Raw genomic sequence first — 23,222 nt, forward strand, 5'->3', positions numbered from 1 at the left:
GGCCTAATTCTCCGCATTACCCACACGACTGGAAGACGGCCTATCAGTCAGGCTGCCTTCCGGGCGGGCAACCCGCCCTTTTTGTCGTACGCCGTTGTGGAGTTAAACGTGCCAGGAAACTCGAATTTCTGAGTTTCCTCACCGTCTCCTGGGTGCACCTGCACCAAGCGGGTGTGACCCAGGAAAAGCCAGCCCTCCGTGTTTGTAATTTGAATTCATGTCCCCTAATCCTTCCCTATCTATCCAGCTCCAATAGTCTAACCACTCGGACAGAAGCAAATCCCTTTTATTAGTTGGAAGACCTCAATCATATCTGTTATGTATGGAGAAAGAGTCAGACTGAACACTGAGCTCAAAGTAAAGTGTGTCCATAGTCTTTTATTGCAGGTCTCCAGAGTGCCTCTCCAACCTGTGAGGCCTCCTTAAATACCTGGGTTCCTAAGGCATTATGGGATCCCTTGGGACTCCAGGGGATGAGCCCTCTGGTGGCTGTATATAGGAAATACAAGTTTACATATATAACAATATCCCTGCATAAATCTCCTCTCTTCCAGAGCGAAAAGCTCTCTCTGTCGTGATATAGAAAGCTTCCATTTCCTGTTAGAACCTATATCTTTGGGGATGTTTGCGAGAGGGAGAGAAGTAGGTGCATTGTGATCATCCACACTCAATCCCCTCTTCCGTCGCCAGTGCTATTTTCATTTCTGTAAATTGAGCCTTTTTTTAAAGACATGTAGCACCAGTTAGCCATAAAATTGCTCAATTTTGAATCATGTAATTGAGTGATCTGAATTTGCAAAATGTCCTTCCAACTTCAGGTCACCGATCAGCTGTGGCTCATTGCTAAACACTAAATCCAATATGTTGCATTTTCTTGCCAACACGTTGAGTTCAGCAGCAATCACTGATTGTATTATAAATGCCTCCTGGGGGCTACCCTTCTCTGCCTGCCTCTCGTTTGACCGCGTTACAAGTAGATAATTCAAATCTTCCCATCATAATTACCTTGCTATCATTGGCTTACTTATCGATTGGTCACACAGCTGCAAATACTAATTCTCCCTCGCCTTGCTCTGCTGGTCTGTAGCACTGAGCTCCTGATCTTTGGGCACCCGGTGCGGAGGGGAGCGGGCGGGCGGGCAGGCAGGCAGGCAGGCAGGTCGGAGAGCCTCCTCGGGGGCCTGCTCCTGGGCATGGCCAATGTGGCTATTAACCAGTCCAGGCAGTGGGTGGTAGAGGGGGTCGTTCAACCCAACTGCCATCCTCTCATCCGCAGTTACATCCGAGCCAGGGTGTCCCTGGAGATGGAGCACGCGGTGTCCACCGGTACGCTCGCGGCCTTCCACAAGAGATGGGCACCGGAGGGACTGGAGTGCATCATCGCCCCCGGCAACCAATATTTAATTTGACCGGTTAAGTTCTCTTTAAAGTTTTATTTGTTAATTTATCAGTTCTAGTGCCCCTTTCATAAGGAGGCACTCGGCTTTATCTGTTAATTTAAAAATATTTGTAGCACTGAGCTAGGAATACACATTAGTTCTGCTAAGCACCCATTGCGTTCACAAATCAAATTTTAGTTTCTTATGGCCAGTTATATTGTGGTTCCTTCCTCACTTGTAGTCTGTATAGGTACAGTAGCCCAATGGTTATGTCACTGGGCTAGTAATCTGGAAGCTTGGGCTAATAATCCAGAGACATGAGTTCAAATCCCACCATGGAAACTGGAATTTAAATTCAGTTAATTAAATAAATCTGGAATTAAAAAGCTAGCATCAGTAATGGTGACTATGCAATGACTGGATTGTTGTAAAAACCCATCTTGTGCATTAATGCCCTTTAGGGAAGGGAAACCTGCCATTCTTACCCAGTCTGGCCTATATGTGACTGTCCCATGAAATGTGCCTAGCAAGCCATTCAGCTATTCCAATCTGCTGCAAGAAGGCAGCTCACCACCACATTCTCGAGGCCAATTGGGGATGGGCAATAAATGCTGGCCTTGCCAGTGGTGCTCATGTCCCATGAACGAATAAGTATGAAAAATGAACCAAACTCGGCTGGAAGTGGTTTTCCCAGTGTTGCATCCTGACGGTCCGCTCCTCAACGGTATTTCAAAACCGCCGGCGTAAGGCTCTGATGAACTTTCAAACGAATAGCAGATCACCCAAAACAAGGAAATATCGCCAAAAAATACCCGGTGGTACGGTCATCATTTTCAGACTCTAAGTGTGCCTTTAAGACAAATATTGAAACTTTATTGCTGAGCACTTATTGAAACTTTATTGCTGAGCACTTACTGAAAAGTTTGCACCCCTCACCATTGGCTGCATGAATTATTTGTCGCTTGTGCCAGTTACGTAGCTTGAGAAATATGCAAGGAACATTGTTCCAGGTGCCTCATGAGTGGCAAGTTTCTGTCATTCCCACTGATGAAATCACGATCCCTGAAATCAGCTACAGCAAAATCGCTCTCACCGACCCACTTTATCTAATATCTCCAAAAAAATAAGCTTATTAGCTCTATTTACAAAAGTAACCCACAAGATGACATTAACTGACTCTACATTCATTCTGCCACCTCCACGCTGCTTAGCAAAAGTGATGCTGCTCCATAAATAAATCTACACAAAGGATCTAGGCTAACAACAACCACCATATTAACTTATACACCATAATTCAGCAACAGTTACATTATTTTCCATCTCTCCCTATTTCCCAGCTGGCTCCCTTTGAATTCAATCAGGGGCATGAAACTTAAAAGGCTAAAAATGTATTTTTTAGACATAAAATTTTAATCCGTGAACAAATAGGACCCATGTAACATCTTATAATTTAGGCTATGGAACATTACAGATCATTATAGAGTGCTTATATTGTGAAAGTCAGTGTAAATGCCCCATCTTCAAAATTGCCCTGGCCAAAATTCATCTCTTCTTAGGCAGTCCCCCAGAGTCGAGGATGACTTGCTTCTACACTAAAATGAGTTCTCAGGTGACTGATGAGACCAATGCAGGATCCACAGTCTCTGTCACAGGTGGGGCAGACGGTGGTTGGAGGGACGGGTGGGTGGGGTGCTTGGTTTGTCGTGCGCTCCTTCCACTGTTTGCACTAGGCCTCCGCGTGCTCCCGGCGAAGAGATTCGAAGTGTTCGGTGCCTTCCCGAATGTTCCTCTTCCACTTTGTGCGGTCTCAGGCTAGGGATTCCCAAGAGTCAGTGGGGATATTACATTTTTTTCAAGGAGGCTTTGAGAGTGTCCTTGAAGCGTTTTCTCTGCCCTCCTGGGACTCGCTTGCTGTGACGTAGCTCGGAGTAGAGTGCTTGTTTCGGGAGTCTAGCATCGGGCATACGGACAATGTGGCCCGCCCACCGGAGCTGGTCGAGCATGGCCAATGTTTCGATGCTGGGGATGTTGGCCTGAGAGAGAACGCTGATGTTGATGCGCCTATCCTGCCAATGAATTTGCAGAATTTTGCGGAGGCAGCGTTGGTGGTACTTCTCCAGTGCTTTTCCCTCAATCAAAATCACTATCTGGTTATTATCACATTGCTGTTTGTGGGAGCTTGTTGTGCGCAAGTTGGCTGCCATGTTTCCCACATTACAACAGTGACTACACGCCAAAAAGTACTTTATTTGCTGTAAAGTGCTTTGGAACGTCCAGTGGTCGCGAAAGGCGCTATATAAATGCAAGCTTTCTTTCTTTATATGCACATGTTAGATGGACACTGATAAGCAAAAGTTAAATTGTTAACCACCTGTGGTATACGAGACCAATACTGTGGAGTACAGTTATTTGAGAGCTGTCAGAATGGAGACGAGCTTTGAGGTTGAGGATGGTTTAACAATGAGGATAAGACCAGATATAACAGAGCGTGGATTCTAGTGCATGACTCTATCAGTCTCTACATCAGACTTGACTGAGAAAAACAGAGTGCAATTTAATCTGTCCATTTGATTGTCCGCAGTCACAAAAACCATTGCCAACTTTAACAGGATTATATCTATTTAATTTCATTGCAGTGCACCATCAGAGATTAAAAACACCAATTGACCTTACTGAATAATCTTTATCCCAATAAATAATCCTGAAGGGAAAATTAATTAGTTTGTTGAAAACAATCTATCCACCTGTTATTACGAACAGTTAATAATTGATAGCCTTTGAGAATTATTGGTTGGTTGACGATAGAAGTGATTTAAATCCGCCAAAAGGTTCGCTCTTCAATATTTAATATTCATCTATTATTGATTCTCATCGATGTTAAGAATGTCTGAAGACAGGACAGAGGTGACTGTGTCCCTGTTACACGCACTGTCTCGTTCTAATTACCTCTTGTGAAGCTGTACATAGCAACGGGGTAGGATTTCATTTCATGCACAAGTCTGAACAGGAAAACAAATATTCCTCAATTCAAAAAGAAAAGCGCTATCTGCACTATTACAATCTGATTCTTGGGATAATATAACATATTGTACAATATCATCAAACTGACAACGTAACCAGGCTGCAGATCCAGTGGTTTGTGAATATTATCTAATACCCAACACTGAATTATAGTCTGCGACTCACAACTAATTGTGATATTTTCTACACTATATATACTGTCGATAAAACTTTTTTTTTTAAACTGCTTCCCCTGATTAAAATGTTCAAAATCCAAATCCAGAACCTGAGTCCCAAGTAGTTCAAATTGATTTAATTCAGTTCGATTAAGAGAAAAAGTTCAGAACCTCTGATGGGGAATTTGAACTCTGGCATCAAAGCCTCCAAGAGACCTGCCTAGAAGCTGCCTTGTTGTTGTTGTTGCAGTGGTGGTGGGGGGGAGGGGAGGGGGTGGGGGAGACTCGGTCCATTTTATCCGACGGATCTCATTAACATTCCGCAACCAGTCTGCAGTCCGTGTGAAACGGGTGTCCAGTAGGAGTAGGACCACTGAGGGGTAAACGTGTTAAAACAAAGAAGAAATGACAGTAGAAGAAATCAAGTGAGATAATGCAGCAGTTAAGATAGAAAGAAAGGCGAAACTAGCCAAATTTAAGAAAGACAAAAGGTTGGGTCCAGAAGAGGTGCCCCTGTGGATCGTGAGGTGATAGTAAATGTGCTAGTATCTCTCTAACAATAAACAGTAGAAAAAATAATAGTTCCAATCAACATCAAGTGTGAATTCGAACGTCATAAAATGGAGCTAGAACTAATTCAGGAAACCATAGCTTACTGTAACTGGTCGTTTCTGGATGAGTGCAGCTCCAACAACACTGAATAATCTTGACACCATCCAGGATAAAGAAGCCCGCTTGATTGGCACCCCATCCACCACCTTAAACATTCACTCCCTCCACCACCGGCGCACCGTGGCTCCAGTGTGTACCATCTACAAGATGCACTGCAGCAACTCGCCAAGGCTTCTTCGACAGCACCTCCCAAGCTCACAACCTCTACCACCTAGAAGGACAAGGGCAGTAGGCGCGGAGGAGCACAATCACCTGCAAGTTCCCCTCTAAGTTACACGGCATCCTGACTTGCAAAAATATCGCCGTTCCTTCATCGTCGCTGGGTGAAAATCCTGGAACTCCCTCCCTAACAGCACTGTGGGAGCACCTTCACCACACGGACTGCAGCGGTTCAAGAAGGTGGCTCACCACCACCTTCTCAAGGGCAATTAGGGATGGGCAATAAATGGTGGCCTTGCCAGCAACGGCCTCATTCCGGAACAAATAATTTAAAAATGATACTGCTGAAATCTTTGATAAAAGATGAGACGACAATACTTCTAGAGACAGAGCGGAAGCTCATGTTTAACCATCTTTATTGAAGTTGTCGAATAAGTAACAGAGCAGACAAGGGTAATATGGTATATCGGGTCTTTCTGAAGGCTTTCCTTAAGGTGCCACTTAACTAAATCATGAGAAAGATCAGGATATGTGCGGCAAAGTTCCCTTAAAGCTGTGCAGCCGAGTGGTCCTACAGGGCTCTCGCTGTCTCGTGCTACCAGTGAGCCGATTTTAGAAAAACCACGCATGCGCAGAATTGTCAATGGCCCATGCAACATCAACAAAAACTTTTATTTATATAGCGCCTTTAATGTCATGAAACATCCCAAGATGCCTCACAGGAGTATTATGAGAAAGATTAGACTGGCAAATGATACTTTAAGGTTGACGGTGGATATGCAATGGCAAATCTTTAAAGATCATATGGACGAACTTCAACAATTGTACATCCCTGTCTGGAGTAAAAATAAAACGGGGAAGGTGGCTCAACCGTGGCTAACAAGAGAAATTAAGGAGAGTGTTAAATCCAAGGAAGAGGCATACAAATTAGCCAGAAAAAGTAGCAAGCCGGAGGACTGGGAGAAATTTAGAATACAGCAGAGGGGGACAAAGGGTTTGATTAAGAGGGGGAAAATAGAGTACGAGAGGAAGCTTGCTGGAAATATAAAAAATGACTGCAAAAGCTTCTATAGATATGTGAAGAGAAAAAGATTAGTGAAGACAAATGTAGGTCCCTTGCAGTCAGATTCGGGTGAATTTATAATGGGGAACAAAGAAATGGCAGACCAACTGAACAAGTACTTTGGTTCTGTCTTCACAAAGGAGGACACAAATAACCTTCCGGATGTACTAAGGGTCCGAAGGTCTGGTGAGAAGGAGGAACTGAAGGATATCCTTATTAGGTGGGAAATTGTATTAGAAAAATTGACAGAATTGAAGGCTGATAAATCCCCAGGGTCGAATAGTCTACATCCCAGAGTACTTAAGGAAGTGGCCCAGGAAATAGTGGATGCATTGGTGATAATTTTCCAACAGTCTATCGACTCTGAATCAGTTCCTATGGACTGGAGGGTTACTAATGTAACACCACTTTTTAAAAAAGGAGGGAGGTAGAAAACGGGTAATTATAGACCAGTTAGCCTGACATCTGTAGTGAGGAAAATGTTGGAATCAATCATTAAGGATGAAATAGCAGCGCATTTGGAAAGCAGTGACAGGATCGGTCCAAGTCAGCATGGATTTATGACAGGGAAATCATGCTTGACAAATCTTCTGAAATTTTTTGAGGATGTAACTAGCAGAGTGGACAGGGGAGAACCAGTGGATGTGGTGTATTTGGACTTTCAAAAGGCTTTTGACAAGGTCCCACACAAGAGATTGGTGTGCAAAATCAAAGCACATCGTATTGGGGGTAATGTACTGACGTGGATAGAGAACTGGTTGCCAGACAGGAAGCAGAGAGTCGGAATTAACGGGTCCTTTTCAGAATAGCAGCCAGTGACTAGTGGAGTGCCACAGGGCTCAGTGCTGGGACCCCAGCTCTTTACAAAAAATATTAATGATTTGGATGATGGAATTGAGTGTAATATCTCCAAGTTTGCAGATGACACTAAATTGGGTGGCGGTGTGAGCTGTGAGGAGGACGCTAAGAGGCTGCAGGGTGATTTGGACAGGTTAGGCGAGTGGGCAAATACATGGCAGATGCAGTATAATGTGGATAAATGTGAGGTTATCCACTTTGGGGGCAAAAACACAAAGGCAGAATATTATCTGAATGGTGGCAGTTTAGGAAAAGGGGAGGTGCAGTGAGACCTGGGTGTCATGATTCATCAGTTATTGAAGGTTGGCATGTAGGTACAGCAGGCGGTGAAGAAGGCAAATGGTATATTGGCCTTCATAGCAAGGGGATTTGAGTATAGGAGCAGGGAAGTCTTACTGCAGTTGTACAGGGCCTTGGTGAGGTCCCAGCTGGAATATTGTGTTCAGTTTTGGTCTCCTAATCTGAGGAAGGATGTTCTTGCTATTGAGGGAGTGCAGCGAAGGTTCACCAGACTGATTCCTGGGATGGCAGGACTGACATATGAGGAGAGACTGGATCGACTGGGCCTGTATTCACTGGAGTTTAGAAGGATGAGAGGGGATCTCATAGAAACATATCAAATTCTGACGGGACTGGACAGGTTAGATGCAGGAAGAATGTTCCCGATGTTGGGGAAGTCCAGAACCAGGGGACATAGTTTTAGGATAAGGGGTAAGCCATTTAGGACTGAGATGAGGAGGAACTTCTTCACTCAGAGTTGTTAACCTGTGGAATTCCCTACCACAGAGAGTTGTTGATGCCAGTTCATTGGATATATTCAAGAGGGAGTTAGATATGGCCCTTGCGGTTAAAGGGATCAAGGAGTCTGGACAGAAAGCAGGAAAGGGGTACTGAGGGAATGATCAGCCATGATCTTATTGAATGGTGGTGCAGGCTCGAAGGGCCGATGGCCTACTCCTGCATCTATTTTCTATGTTTCTATGTAAAAGATTTTAAATCGAGCTTCATAAGTAGAAATTAGCGCAGGTGACCAAAATCTTGGTCAAAGAGGTAGGTTTTAAGGAGCATCTTGAAGAAGGAAAGAGAGGCAGAGAGGTGAGGAGGTTAAGACAGGGAATTCCACAGCTTGGTGCCCAGGCAACAGAAGGCACGGCCTCCAATGGTTGTGCAATTACAAACAGGGATTATCAAGAGGGCAGAATTCGAGGAGCGCAGACATTTTGGGGGTTTGTGTGGTTGAGGGAGATTACAGAGATAGGGAGGGGCGAGGCCATAGAGGGATTTGGAAAAAAAAGGCTGAGTTTTTTTAAATCAAGGCATTGTTTAACTGGAAACCAATGTTGGTCAGCGAGCACAGGGTGATGCAACCGTTAAAGGGGCTGTGCTTTCCAACAAAAAAATTCAGGGAACGTTGGTGTGGGGTCAGGGATCAGGTAGCAGATTGGATCGAAAGATGACCAGAAAACAGAGGCTAGAATTTAAGGGAAGTTTCTCAGACGGGCGAGAAGTGGTGTCCCGCAGGGATTCGTGCTGGAACTACTGTTGTTTACCATTTACAGAAACGATTTGGACTCAGAATTTAGAGGTACGGTGTTAAAATTTGCAGATGATACCAAATTGAAGGGGGTATAGTTTATAATGTGGAGGACTGTACCAAAATATAAGAATACATAAACAGGGTTTCAGAGTGGAAGGATAGATAACGGATGGAGCATTGCGATGTGTGAGATGGTTGATTTGGTTGGAGGCCACTTATTGAACATAACATAAGAAATCGGAGGAGGAGTATGTTATTAGCCTGTTCCGCCATTCAGTAAGATCGTGGCTGATCTGGGCCTCAACTCCACTTTCCTACCCGCTCCTTATAACCCTTGACTCGCTTATTTTTCAATATCTGTCTATTTCCACCTTAAATATATTCAATGACCCAGCTTCCACAGCTCTCTGGGGTAGAGAATTCCACAGATTCATGACCCTCTGAGAGAAGAAATTACTCCTCATCTATGTTTTAAATCAGCAACACTTTATTCTGAAACTATGCCCCCTAGTTCTAGATTCCCCCACGAGGGGAAACATCCTCTCTGCATTTACCCTGTCCAGCCCCCTCATAATCTTATACTTTTCAATAAGATTACCTCTCATTCTTCTAAATGCCATTGAGTATAGGCCCAACCTGCTGAACCTTTCTGCATAAGACAACTTCATCATCTCCGGAATCAATCTCGTGAACCTTCTCTGAACTATCCCTCCTTAAATACGGAGACCAAAACTGTACGCAGTACTCCAGGTGTGGTCTCACCAATATCCTGTACAGTTTTAGCAGGACATCCCTACATTTATACTCCAGCCCCCTTGCAATAAAGGCCAACATTCCATTTGCCTTCCTGATTACTTGCTGTACCTGCATTGATTGCGAGAAAAGAAGCTAAATGGGACAGAGCAGCAAACTAATTTGGGAATTCAGATACTATTGGCTGGATTTTTGGGTGGTTTGCGATGGGGTTTTTGCTGCGTTTTGACCCTCTGTGGCGAAAACCTGGTCGCGAAGCCCAGTCACGGTCCTCGGTTCCTTTCTTGCAACAGCGCTTGGAGCACCACCGGGGAGAGCTGCGCCGGGGGTGTAACGACTTGGATTGCGACAACGTCCGAGTTTCATGACTCAGCCAACACTAACGCCGTGCCCCAAACACCACCAGGTAAGTTAAAGTCATTGTTTATTTAAAATTTTTTGCAGCGAATTGTTAGGTGAGGGTCTTGATAATGTTTCTTGAATGTTTTTTTTTAATTTTCACCCCCCCCATCACCCCCGCCCCACTCCCAAGGCCTCTCTCGCAGCCCTCCTAACCCAGCACTAAAGTTGGCGAGGATCGTGCTTTTACATCGTGAAAATAGTATAATGCCTCCCTTCGCGTTGCGGCCCTGGCACAGGCCACAAATGCTGAAAGTTAGGCCTTAAATTGGTAACAGAGCGAAAATGCTAATTTTCCTGCACTGCCTCCGTTTTCACCCCGAAACGGAGAAAGCTGAAAATCCAGCCCATAAATAGCTAAAAATAGCAACACAGTTAGTATAGCCATGAAGGGGCAATAAAGTACTGGTTTTCATTTCTAAAGGAATGGAATATAAAAACAGGAAGTTAATGGAATGTAGTTTTGATCTCCATATCATAACGAGAACATTGAAGCACTCGAGGAAGTGCAGGAAATATTTACAAGGCTGCGAACCAGAATTGAAATAATGCAATTATTACCAACAACAAGTTGCTCAGGAAAGATTCAGCTAGCTGGGGCTCTTTTCTCTGGAAAAGAGAAGATTACGAGGAGACGTGAAGAAGATCTTTAATTTTGTGGAAGGTTTTCAATAGGGTGGATATTGGGGGTAAGATCAGAACAAGGATGCATAAATATAAGATAGTCACTATCCAAGACTTAACAGATCTGTTCAAAGAGTCAGACTAGATACTGCAAGCTCAAAGTAAGTGTGATTGTAGTCCTTCATTACAGATCTCAGAGTGCCTCTCCAGCCTGTGAGGCCTCCTTATATACAGGTGCTCCCAAGGGATTGTGGGATCCCTTGGGACTCTAGGGGATGAGCCCTCTGGTGGTTAGACATGGTAATTACAGGTTTACATACATAACAACACTCCCTCCCCCCGCCACCCCTCCCAAAGTCAATAGTGTAACTATTTACAATGTGAGTCGATCTGGGGCCTTCCTTTCCATGGTTGATCGTCTGGGTGCAAATGCTGGTGTTGGGCCTTCGCTGGGCTGCTGGGCAGCTGGCCTTGCTGGGCTGCTGGGGGTGATGCGTTCTGCTTCATGGTCAACCGCTGTGTCGGTTGCCACTTGTGTATGTGTTGGGTTGTCGAAAAAGGTAGAGTCTATTGTGGGTTATTCTGGATAGTCACTTGAATCTGAGTTTGGTTTGGTCCAAGTGTTTCCTGCAGGTGAGTCCATTTGCGAGTTTGACCACAAACACCCTACTGCCCTCTTTGGCCAAAACAGAGCCAGCAATCCACTTGGGACTTTGTCCGTAGTTCAACACAAATACAGGATCATTTACTTCAATTTCTCGTGTCACATTTGCGCGATCATGATATGTATTCTGTTGAAGCCACCTGCAGACGTGACATGTTTGATCCCATTGTGGGTCATGAATTCCTTGAATCCGCACTGGTAAAGCACTGCCCATTGTCACTTACAAGGACATCAGGCAGGCCGTGCATGGCAAACATGGCCCATAGGCTTTCAATGGTGGCAGCGGACGTGCTTGCCGACATTATCACACATTCATCCACTTGGAGTACGCATCTACAACCACTAAAAATATTTTTCCCAAGAATGGGCCTGCATAGTCGACATGGACCCTAGACCACAGTTTGGAGGGCCAAGACCATAAACTTAGTGGCGCCTCCCTGGGTGCACTGCTTAACTGGGATCATGTATTAAATTTGTGCACACAGGACTCTAAGTCTGCATCGATACCGGGCCATAACACGTGGGATCTGGCTATTGCTTTCATCATTACAATGCCTGGGTGGGTACTGTGGTGATCACTAATGAGAGTGTCCCTGCCCTTTATTAGCACAACTACCCCATTACCTTATAGAAGGCAGTCTGCCTGTACAGACATTTCAGCTTTGCGCCGCTGGTACAGCTTTATTTCTTCCTGCATCTCTAATGGGACACTAGACCAACTCCTGTGGAGCACACAGTTTTTTACTAAGGACAGTAAGGGATCCTGGCTTGTCCAGGTTAGAACCATAGAAACATAGAAAATAGGTGCAGGAGTAGGCCATTTGGCCCTTCGAGCCTGCACCACCATTCAATAAGATCATGGCTGATCATTCCTTCAGTACCCCTTTCCTGCTTTCTCTCCATACCACTTGATCCCTTTAGCCTTAAGGGCCGTATCAAACTCCCTTTTGAATATATCCAATGAACTGGCATCAACAATTCTCTGCGGCAGGGAATTCCACAAGTGATATAAATATCTTCTGCAGATCTCCTGGAATAGACCTGGTAGGAGGTTCTTAGTCGGGTTCTAATCTGTCGGGCGGTAACAGGTGATTGCTCACTCTCGAATGCTTCCATTACCATAACTAAATCTGCAGGTTGTGCCATCTCCACCCTGGTGGTGGGCAATGGTAGCCTACTGAGAGCATCGGCACAGTTTTCTGTGCCTGGCCTGTGGCGGATGGCGTAGTTATATGTGGACAACGTGAGCACCCATCTCTGGATGCGGGCCGATGCGTTGGTATTTATCACCTTATTTTCAGAAAAGAGGGATAACAGCGGCTTATGGTCGGTTTCCAATTTAAATTTGAGCCCGAACAGATATTAATGCATTTTGTTTAACCCGTAAACATATGCCAGTGCTTCTTTTTCGATCATACTGTAGGCCCTTTCGGCCTTAGTCAGACTTCTGGATGCATAAGCAACAGGTTGCAATTTCCCAAATTCATTAGCTTGTTGCAATACACACCCGACCCCGTATGACGACACATCACATGCTAGTACCAAACATTTACATGGATCATACAACACAAGCAATTTGTTTGAACATAACAGCTTCCTAGCTTTCTCAAAGGCATTTTCTTGGCTTTTACCCCATACCCATTCATCTCCTTTACGCAGCAAAGAGTGCAGGGGTTCTAACACTATGCTAAGACCCAGTAAGAAGTTACCAAAGTAATTCAGGAGTCCTAGAAACAACTGCAGCTCTATCACGTTCTGTGGTCTCAGTTCTTTTTTGATTGCTTCCGTCTTCGAATCGGTGGACCTGATTCCATCCGCCGCAATTCTTCTCCCCAGGAACTCCACTTCAGGCACCAGGAAACCGCACTTCGAGCGTTTTAGCCTGAGTCCCACACGATTAAGCTGACTAAGAACCTCCTCCAGTTTCTGCAGGTGCTCAATGGTGTCCCGACCTGTAATCAAGATGTCATCCTGGAAGACCACGGTGCGCGGGGCCGACTTCAGCAAGCTTTCCATGTTCCTCTGGAATATCGCCACGGCCGATCGAATCCCAAATGGGCATCTGTTGTAAACGAAAAGACCTTTGTGGGTGTTGATGCAGGTGAGGCCTTTCGAAGATTCCTTCAGCACTTGCGTCATGTAGGCTGAGGACAAGTCCAGCTTCGTGAACATTTTCCCTCCCATCAGCATCGCAAATAGGTCGTCTGTCTTTGGTAGCGGGTATTGATCCTGCAGTGAGAAACGATTGATAGTTACTTTGTAATCACAGATTCTGACGGTGCCATCTCCCTTGAGGACTAGAACAATCGGACTGGCCTACTCACTGAATTCGATCGGCGAAATGATGCCCTCTCGTTGTAGCCTGTCCAGCTCGATCTCCACCCTCTCTCTCATCAGATAAGGTACTGCTCTCACCGTGTGATGGATGAGTTGCGCACTCGGAATCAAATGGATCTGCACTTTTGCTCCTTGGAACTTCCTGATGCCTGTTTCGAACAGCACGCGGAACTTGCTTAGGACCTAGGCACATGAGGTGTCGTCGACGGATGAAAGCGCTCTGACGTCATCCCAGTTCCAGTGTATCTTTTCCAGCCAGCTCCTGCTGAATAGCGTGGGGCCATCGCCCGGTACCACCCAGAGTGGTAAATCGTGCACCGCTCCATTGTAGGAGACCTTTACGGTAGCACTGCCAATTATGGGAATCAGTTCCTTTGTGTACGTTCTAAGTTTGGTACGAATGAGAGTCAGGATTGGCCTTGAAGCCTTGTTGCACCGCAACTTATCGAAAGTCTTTTTACGCTTGTGCCCGCGTCCAGCTCCATGGACACCAGGAGTACATTTAATTTAACCTTTAGCATTTTTGTGGTAAGTGTCTGCATCTCATATACCTCTGCCTCTTCGGTCTGAGGTTCCAGTTCGTCATGATCCACCGTGGATCTGTCCTCCTCTGCAACATGGTGGTTTGCAGGATTAGCAGGGTTTACAGCTTACCTGCACATAGGTTGGAAGTGTCCCATTGTTCCACAGCCCTTACAAACTTATCCTTTGAAGCGGCATGAATGGAATTGATGATCACCCCCGCAGTGCCAGCAAGGTGTTAATTGCCTTGTATTCACCACCCTTGATGGTGGACTCTGAGTCATCTGCGGACGTGCAGCTACAGGCGTTTAAGTCCTGCCATATGCATTTTGATTCGAAAACAACGTTACTTTGTTCACAGTACTTGCAGCAGCACTAGTGTGCTGGGAAATTTATTTGGTATTGTCACTGGTGGGAGATAAACGCCTGGGCTATCACTATGGCCTTACTCAAGGTTGGGGTCTCGACAGTCAAAAGTTTGCAAAGTATTACTTCATGGCCAATGCCAAGTACAAAGAAGTCCCTGAGCATATGCTCCAAGTGTTCTTCAAATTCGCAATGTCCTGCAAGGCGCCTTAGCTTAGTGATGTAGCTCGTCACTTCCTGGCATTCAGACCTCTTGTACGTTTAGAACCGATATCTCGCCATCAGAAAGCTTTCCTTTGGGTTTAGATGCTCCCGGCCCAGTGTGCACAACTCATAGTATGACTTGTCTGTGGGTTTTGTTGGAGAGAGCAGGTTTTTCATGAGGCCATACGTTGGTGCCCCGCAAACGGTGAGGAGTAGCGCCCTTCATTTGGCAGCGTTCCCTTCTCCTTCCACCTCATTGGTGAAGGGTTGCAAAATTCATGGAAAAACTCCCCCAGTGTTTGGACTCATTGGAAAGGAAATTTAATTTTGGAACTATCTACCAGAAAGTTTGAGATCCTAAAGTGCACATGGAAGAAACTACGAACTTTAATCGAATTTGAGATTTTACAAGACAGAATGGATCTGTGTGGGCAGGGCTAAGAACTAAAAGAACTATCCTTCAAGGAAACCAGTTTTGAGTATTGAAACTGTCTGGGTATGGAAGCTAAAACAAATTGTCAGAGAATTGTGCATACTCGAAAACCCTTCTCCCCAGGAGACATTAACATAGCAACAAGTAATCCAGAGATAGCCAGCCATCACCCTGAGCAAGAAACCAATCCAGCATATGTATTCTACCAATGGCACATCCAGCCTGCATGAAAAGTACAAGCACAGGCAGACATTGCAAATACCAAAGCTAATATTTCCATCAAGAAACAGATTTAAAAGATCGACACATCCGAGAGAGTTTAACTTTTAATGGGCCCGCCGAAATATGGCAAAGAAATATCAAGCCCGCCAAAATTAAACAAAGAATCCGAGCTGATTTGGCGCCAAGATTAGAACAGCTCCAAAGGTATAACTGGGCCCTGCTTTAACAAAGGGTATGCCTTATGCATGCTTTTGCTTCAGAAAACACTGCTAGGGATGCTTAGCAGAAGGTATGCACACAGCAGCATAGCCTCATAGAGCATCAAGAAGGGAGAGAGACTACTGCAGCAGTTTTAACTAGCTTCTCGGGCCACATTGCCCTGAAATCGAAAAGGAGGGAAGAACATCACCATCGCAGCAGCTACCGACCACAGCCAATGTGGTACCACCGAAAGCACCGCGATCGACCAAACTTGAAACCGAAATCCGCAAGGAAGAAACCGAAGAATCGAAAGTTTCCACTCCACAATCTAAGTCCTGACTACCAACAGGTGGAAACATTACCTAAAGAGACTTTGAACCTAACCCCAAAATCGCAAACCACCGCTAACTGACCATAAAAGATTGGTGAGCGTAGTCCCTGTTTGCCCTGGAGTTTAACCTTGTCAGAGTTAGGCATTGGGAGGTGGGAGGTGTATTATTCTCTGTAACCCTTTTTGAATGTGTGATTGAGTATTCTTTATTCAAGTGATTGAAAGTTTGGCATTGTATTTTCTTGTCTTTAATAAAATTGAAGTTCTTTTGCACCAAACCAGTTGTCTCTTGCACTTTATCACATCCCCCAAATAAATCCAGAGTCCAGAACCCAGGAAGTGGGAGTGATTCGAACTGCTCAAAGGTCAGAGGTGAACCTGACCCCAGACACCACCCCCTACATTGGCCATAAAGTATTGGTCAAGTCGTTCCACGAAGGTTTCCCAATCATATCGCTCCAAAAATTTCTCCAGGATGCCCACAGTTCTCTGCATTTTTGCGTTGGGATTTGTCATCTGTATCTCATCACCAATTGTTGAATCTTGGATAAAGAGTCAGAATAGATACTGCAAGCTCAAAGTAAGTGTGACCATAGTTCTTTATTACAGATCTCAGAGTGCTTCTCCAGCCTGTGAGGCCTCCTTATATACAAGTGCTCCCAAGGGATTGTGAGATCCCTTGGGACTCTAGGGGATAAGCCCTCTGGTGGTTAGACATGGTAATTACAGGTTTACATACATAACAAGATCAACTAAAGAATTTAAGAAAAATGTATTTTCACAGATTGGTGAAAATATGGAACAGGCCATCACATGGATTGGGTGAAGCAGATTTCGTTGATACATATAAGGGGAGGTTTGATGCGGACATGATGGAGAAGGGAATAGCGAGATACAGGGGCAGAGTTAGAAGAGGTAATTAGAGTATGAGAAGGCTTGTGTGGAGTGTGGGAGCGTCGGCCTGCATTTCTGAACTCTTTGCTCCAGCGCGGTCTGGAGATCGAAAGGGTTAAAAGTTGGAAGATTTAAGATTGGATTAAAACAGGCTGCTAGATGATATGGTGCCTTTTAGCCATTGAAATGAGAAGCTGGTCATTGTCTGTAGGTTAAGTACAGGCAACTCTCGATTATCCGCACACGGATGCAACGGGAAACCTTTGTAACAGCACTTAAAATTCCGTGTGTGTGCGCACTGCTGCAGCCACTGTCTCTCGCAGCCGCCACTGACATCGGAGTCCTTTCAGCCGGGGAAGGCAGCGCGCTCCGGGACCTCGGAGCGAGACAATCTCCTCCTCGAGGCCACCTGCATGTATGCTGGTAATGTCCATACTTAACTGCCTTGTGACTGTTTGTAGCTGATTGCACAGTATTTATTCATTGATGATTTAACTTTATAATGTCAACTTGCTCTAACGGAGAAATCGTTTACCCAGCATAACCCAATCCCTGAGGGACCCGGATAATCGAGAGTTGCCTGTATTTGAGTACCTTGTTACTATTTGATAGCGTCATCTGTATGTTAAACGATGTTAAGTATTTCAGTGTACCTTGTTACTATAATAGTAATTCATGACATTGTCTGTATTAGAGTACCTTGTTACTAGTGGATGACATCTGTATGTTAAATAATCTGTTTTGTGTAAAGTAAGTGAGAAAGCAGCTAGCCGTGATTGTCTAAATGCAAAGAAATAAGAGTTCAAAGCCTTTTTAGGTATAAAGGGATGGAACTGGCTTTTGTCACACACACACACGGACAGCAATGACATTGAAATCTCGAAAGGTGTGTCACTTCTTGGAGAGCTGCCTTTGCAAGCAGAGAGTTGGATTGTGAAGTATACTTGGTTTGTTTAGTGTGAATGTCTAAATAAAAGATTCGATCGTGCCTTTACTACAACTGAGTGTGTGCATAATTTGACATTTAAAGCAATGAAGCGAAAAGATGGAGACAGCCGTTACAACATGGAGTATAAACTCTGCGATAGACCATTTGGGCCAAATGGCCTGTTTTTGTGTTGTAGATTCTATGTAACCTCTTAAACTCTGAAATAGATTTTAAAAAAACACTAGTCGGCCTATACTTCAGTCTAAAATTACAAATCAGAATCCACTGCAGAGTGTAAATTCTTACAGAAAAAAATGCATTTGTAGATAAAGAGAAACATAGTACTGGTAACATAGAAACATAGAAAATAGGTGCAGGAGTAGGCCATTCGGCCCTTCGAGCCTGCACCGCCATTCAATGAGTTAATGGCTGAACATGAAACTTCAGTACCCCATTCCTGCTTTCTCGCCATACCCCTTGATCCCCCTAGTAGTAAAGACTACATCTAACTCCTTTGTGAATATATTTAGTGAATTGGCCTCAACAACTTTCTGTGGTAGAGAATTCCACAGGTTCACCACTCTCTGGGTGAAGAAGTTTCTCCTCATCTCAGTCCTAAATGGCTTACCCCTTATCCTTAGACTGTGACCCCCTGGTTCTGGACTTCCCCAACATTGGAAACATTCTTCCTGCATCGAACCTGTCCAAACCCCGTCAGAATTTTAAACATTTCTATGAGATCCCCTCTCATTCTTCTGAACTCCAGTGAATACAAGCCCAGTTGATCCACTCTTTCTTGATATGTCAATCCCGCCATCCCGGGAATCAGTCTGGTGAATCTTCTCTGCACTCCCTCAATAGCAAGAATGTCCTTCCTCAAGTTAGGAGACCAAAACTGTACTCAATACTCCAGGTGTGGCCTCACCAAGGCCCTGTACAACTGTAGTAACACCTCCCTGCCCCTGTACTTAAATCCCCTTGCTATGAAGGCCAACATGCCATTTGCTTTCTTAACTGCCTGCTGTACCTACATGCCAACCTTCAATGACTGATGTACCATGACACCCAGGTCTCGTTGCACCTCCCCTTTTCTTAATCTGTCACCATTCAGATAATAGTCTGCCTCTCTGTTTTTACCACCAAAGTGGATAACCTCACATTTATTCACATTATACTTACATCTGCCATGCATTTGCCCACTCACCTAACCTATCCAAGTCACTCTGCAGCCTCATAGCATCCTCCTTGCAGCTCACACTGCCACCCAACTTAGTGCCATCTGCAAATTTGGAGATACTACATTTAATTCCCTCTCATCAACACTTGATTGAAATTTTAATGCATTCAAAATCCCTCAGTCCTCTGCACAAATTTATTCTCCAAAGATTTTGGAAAAGTGTAATCGGAGCTGCTGCCATTTCCTCCCTAGCTTTCCTCAACATCCCCCGATATAAACCATGGGGTCCCTCACTAGGTTAGCATTAGTAAGGGAGCTTTCATCAACACAGGCAGTCCCTCGAAATCGAGGAAGACTTGCTTCCACTCAAAGTGAGTTCTCAGGTGACTGTACAATCCAATACAGGAATTACAGTCTCTGTCACAGGTGGGACAGACAGTGGTTGAAGGAAAGGGTGGGTGGGAAGTCTGGTTTGCCGCACGCTCCTTCCGCTGCCTGCGCTTGTTTTCTGCATGCTCTCGGTGACGAGACTCGAGGTGCTCAGCGCCCTCCTGGATGCTCCTCCTTGTTGCTTCATTGTTGAATACACTGTTCTTCAGATGCAAATAAATCCAAGGCTTCACCTGTTCAGGAGCAAGTTAAAAACAAAATTACAGTGAAGTTATGGTGGCAGAGGGGGAGCAGCTCCGAGGAGTTTCCTAGCCCATGTCACTATTGTGAGAAGACCAGAGTTTTCCACATCACACATCTCTCTGTTCAAATGCTGGAAGATCTGTTGTGTATTTTCCAACATTTTTTAATTTTATTTTTGAATTTTCTCATCCCTCAACCAACATCACCAAAGAAAAATTTGTTTTTAATTCCTTCATGAGATGTGGGTGTCACTGGTAAGGCCAGCATTTATTGCCCATCCCTAATTGCTCTTTAGAAGGTGATGGTGAGCCGCCATTTCAGAAGGCAGTTAAGAGTCAACCCAACATTGCTGTGGGTCGAGAGTCACATATTGGCCAGACCGGATAAGGACAGCAGATTTCCTTCTCTATAGGAGATTAGTGAACCAGTTGGGTTTTTACAACAATCCGGTAGTTTCATACATCATTACTAGATTTTCATTCCAGATTTATTGAATTAACTGAATTACAAATCCCCAGCTGCCGTGGTGGGATTTGAACTCACGTCTCTGAATCATTAGTCCAAGCCTTTGGATTACTCACATACTCTGCTACTATTTTACAAAGTATTAAAATAAACCATAACATGTTTTTGTTCCTTCTTCTATGGTCTTCCTTTTGCAAATGTATTGTTCAGTAAGCGAATATACAATGTTGCCCAAGTATGGCTGGCATTATTAAGGGAGGTATCTGGGGCGGAGAGGGAGGGGGAGCGGAACGTTCTTGTAGGAATCAGTGTGTAGGAGTGGCACAGCAACATAACCACTATGCTGGTGTATCAAGCAATTGGTCAATTGGTCATTCATTTCATTGATGTTTGTGGATCTTGTCATGAGCAAAATGGCTGCCATGTTCGCCTACAAGAAAGACTGGATCAACTGGGCTTGTATTCACTGGAGTTCAGAAGAATGAGAGGGATCTCATAGAAACGTTTAAAATTCTGAAGGGTTTAGACAGGTTAGTTGCAGGAAGAATGTTCCCAATGTTGGGGAAGTCCAGAACCAGGGGTCACAGTCTAAGGATAAGGGGTAAGCCATTTAGGACCGAGATGAGGAAAAATTTCTTCACCCAGAGAGTGGTGAAGCTGTGGAATTCTCTACCACAGAAAGTTGTTGAGGCCAATTCACTAAATATATTCACAAAGGAGTTAGATGTAGTCCTTACTACTAGGGGGATCAAGGGATATGGCGAGAAAGTAGGAATGGGGTACTGAAGTTGCATGTTCAACCATGAACTCATTGAATGGCGGTGTAGACTCAAAGGGCCGAATGGCCTACTCCTGCACCTATTTTCTATGTTTCTATAACAGTCACTGCATCTTGAAGTAATTTGTTGGTTTTGAAGATGTTTGAGATGCTTCTCATGGACATGATGAGGAGCAAAACAAATGTAAGCCTTCTATAGTGACAATTTGAAACTATGCTTAGTTTTCCATGTCCAACATTGTAAAGACTCTAATACAGAAGCAAAATACTGCGGATGCTGGAATCTGGAATAAAAACAGAAAACGCTGGAAATCTCAGCAAGTCAGGCAGCATCTGTGGAGAGAGAAAGAGAGTTAACATTTCAGGCTAATGACCCTTCGTCAGAACTCTGAATATTACTCAGCATCAGTTATACTCACTATGGTCTTGTCATTGCAAAAATGCATGTTAGTTCAACTCCTTCACACTGCTTGCTACAAGAACATTCCGCCCCCCGCCCTCTCCGCCCCAGCTACCTCCTTTGATAATGTCATCCATACCTGGACAACATTCAGAATTGTATATTTGCTTATTGAATAAAAATGATCAAAGGGAAGACGAAAGAAGATGGGGATAAAAACATATTATAGTTTATTACAATACTTTGTAGCAGTTTGATTTGTAAAAGAATTATTGAGGACAAGATTTATATCATGCTTCTTACCAAGATACATTCTGCCTGCATTAGTATTTAAGCCTTGTTTATAGTTTAGTTTGATTAACATGTTCAAGCTGAACCTGGCAGGGTCTACGTGAAGGTTCTTTCTCTGTCGAGAGATATAAAATTATCTACCCAAGTCATGAACTGCCTTTTGAACAACAATATTAATCCCAAAAGATTCATATCAAGTGCTCATCATAAGATGTTGTAGATATCCTGCAATACATCCCAGGAGGACTTGGCAACACAGCAGTTTTTCGCTGCAAGTCCAAATCATATTTATTTTAATTTGAGTTTGTAAATGAAATTTTAACACACAGCAGATTTAAAATAACAGCAAAAGCAAAAATGAAACCTTACAACTTCTCTGTACGGTTCCAGCTCTAGATTATTGATCATTAATTCACTAACTCTATAAAGGATGATATCAGAACTCCACACTGAACATATGCTGGCGGTCCACATGAACAACCAAACCAATCAAGTCTCAATAATATACACTTTGCCCATTGAGAGCAAGCCCTTAGTTTGCAGGTTGACTCATTTGGGAGATTGGATTTCTATTCATTATGGCTTTATTCTCGTCTTTTGGATGAGACGTTAAACCGGGGCCCCGTCTGCCCTCCCAGAACTCACATAAAAGATCCCATGGCATTATTTTGAAGAAGAGCAGGAGAATTATCCGTAGCGTCCTGGCCAATATTTATTCTTCAATCAATCATCACGATAGCAGATTATCTGGGCATTATCACATTGCTGTTTGTGGGAGCTTGCTGTGCACAAATTGACTGCCACGTTTGCCACATTATAACAGTGACTATACGCCAAAAGTACTTCATTGGCAGTAAAGCGCTTTGAGACATCCAGTGGTCGTGAAAGGTTTTATAAATCCAAATCTTTCTTTCAAGCTAGGACCACCATGGAGACCCTAGCAGGGCTGTAATGTAAGATGTCCATAACTTAGTCAGGCATCTAAGGCGCAAAATTCCGGCCAGGGTGTTGACCTCATTGAATGTGTGCTCTGCTATTAATGGCTGCCTCAGAGGTGACCCACAGCAGCAGAGAGTTGCTGAGGAGCCCTTTTTCCACTTTTCATTCTCTAGCAAAATACTCTACACCAATGGATTGTTTTTAAAATTCATCCACCAACAAAAATTTCAGCTAGATTATCCGATTAGCTTAACCTCATCACCAATGTTATGTTTTCGGTAGGACCTCACAAACACACACAGGCTTGAAGATGGCTGATAACTTCAGGAAGCCAGTCACATGACTTGTTCCCTCTTTATTGTTGTAAACAGCAATGGCTGCAATGCCACAGTAGTCCACTGGGTGGAGCTAAATATATTACAAAAATGAAGAATTCATCACTGCTGCCTATGCAGCAGCAATTAAATTCTGTTCCAATGTTTTAGAACCCCAGCTCCTGTTCTGCTCCATCATATTCACCGAAGGAAACTATTCTTTAGTGTTTTAAACATATATACAGTAAGGACAACTCCTGGGAGTAGCAATTGCCCCCCCCGCCTGATTTGGATGGTTTTTACCGCAGCTGCGGTTCAGGTCGCCTCTTGTGCGACATTTGGCTCTTTGTTTTTTTTTTCTCTCCGATCCGGAACTCGATCATAATGGGGGCGGTGACAACACCTGAGGGGCGGATACGCAGTGGTGCGTGATGTCATCACGGCGCGGCATCACCACAGCTCTCCCCGTCACTTAAAGGGGGGAGCCTCCACGATTATTAAAC

This window comes from Pristiophorus japonicus, chromosome 5, assembly GCF_044704955.1.
Source record: "Pristiophorus japonicus isolate sPriJap1 chromosome 5, sPriJap1.hap1, whole genome shotgun sequence".
In the NCBI taxonomy this organism is placed as follows: domain Eukaryota; kingdom Metazoa; phylum Chordata; class Chondrichthyes; family Pristiophoridae; genus Pristiophorus; species Pristiophorus japonicus.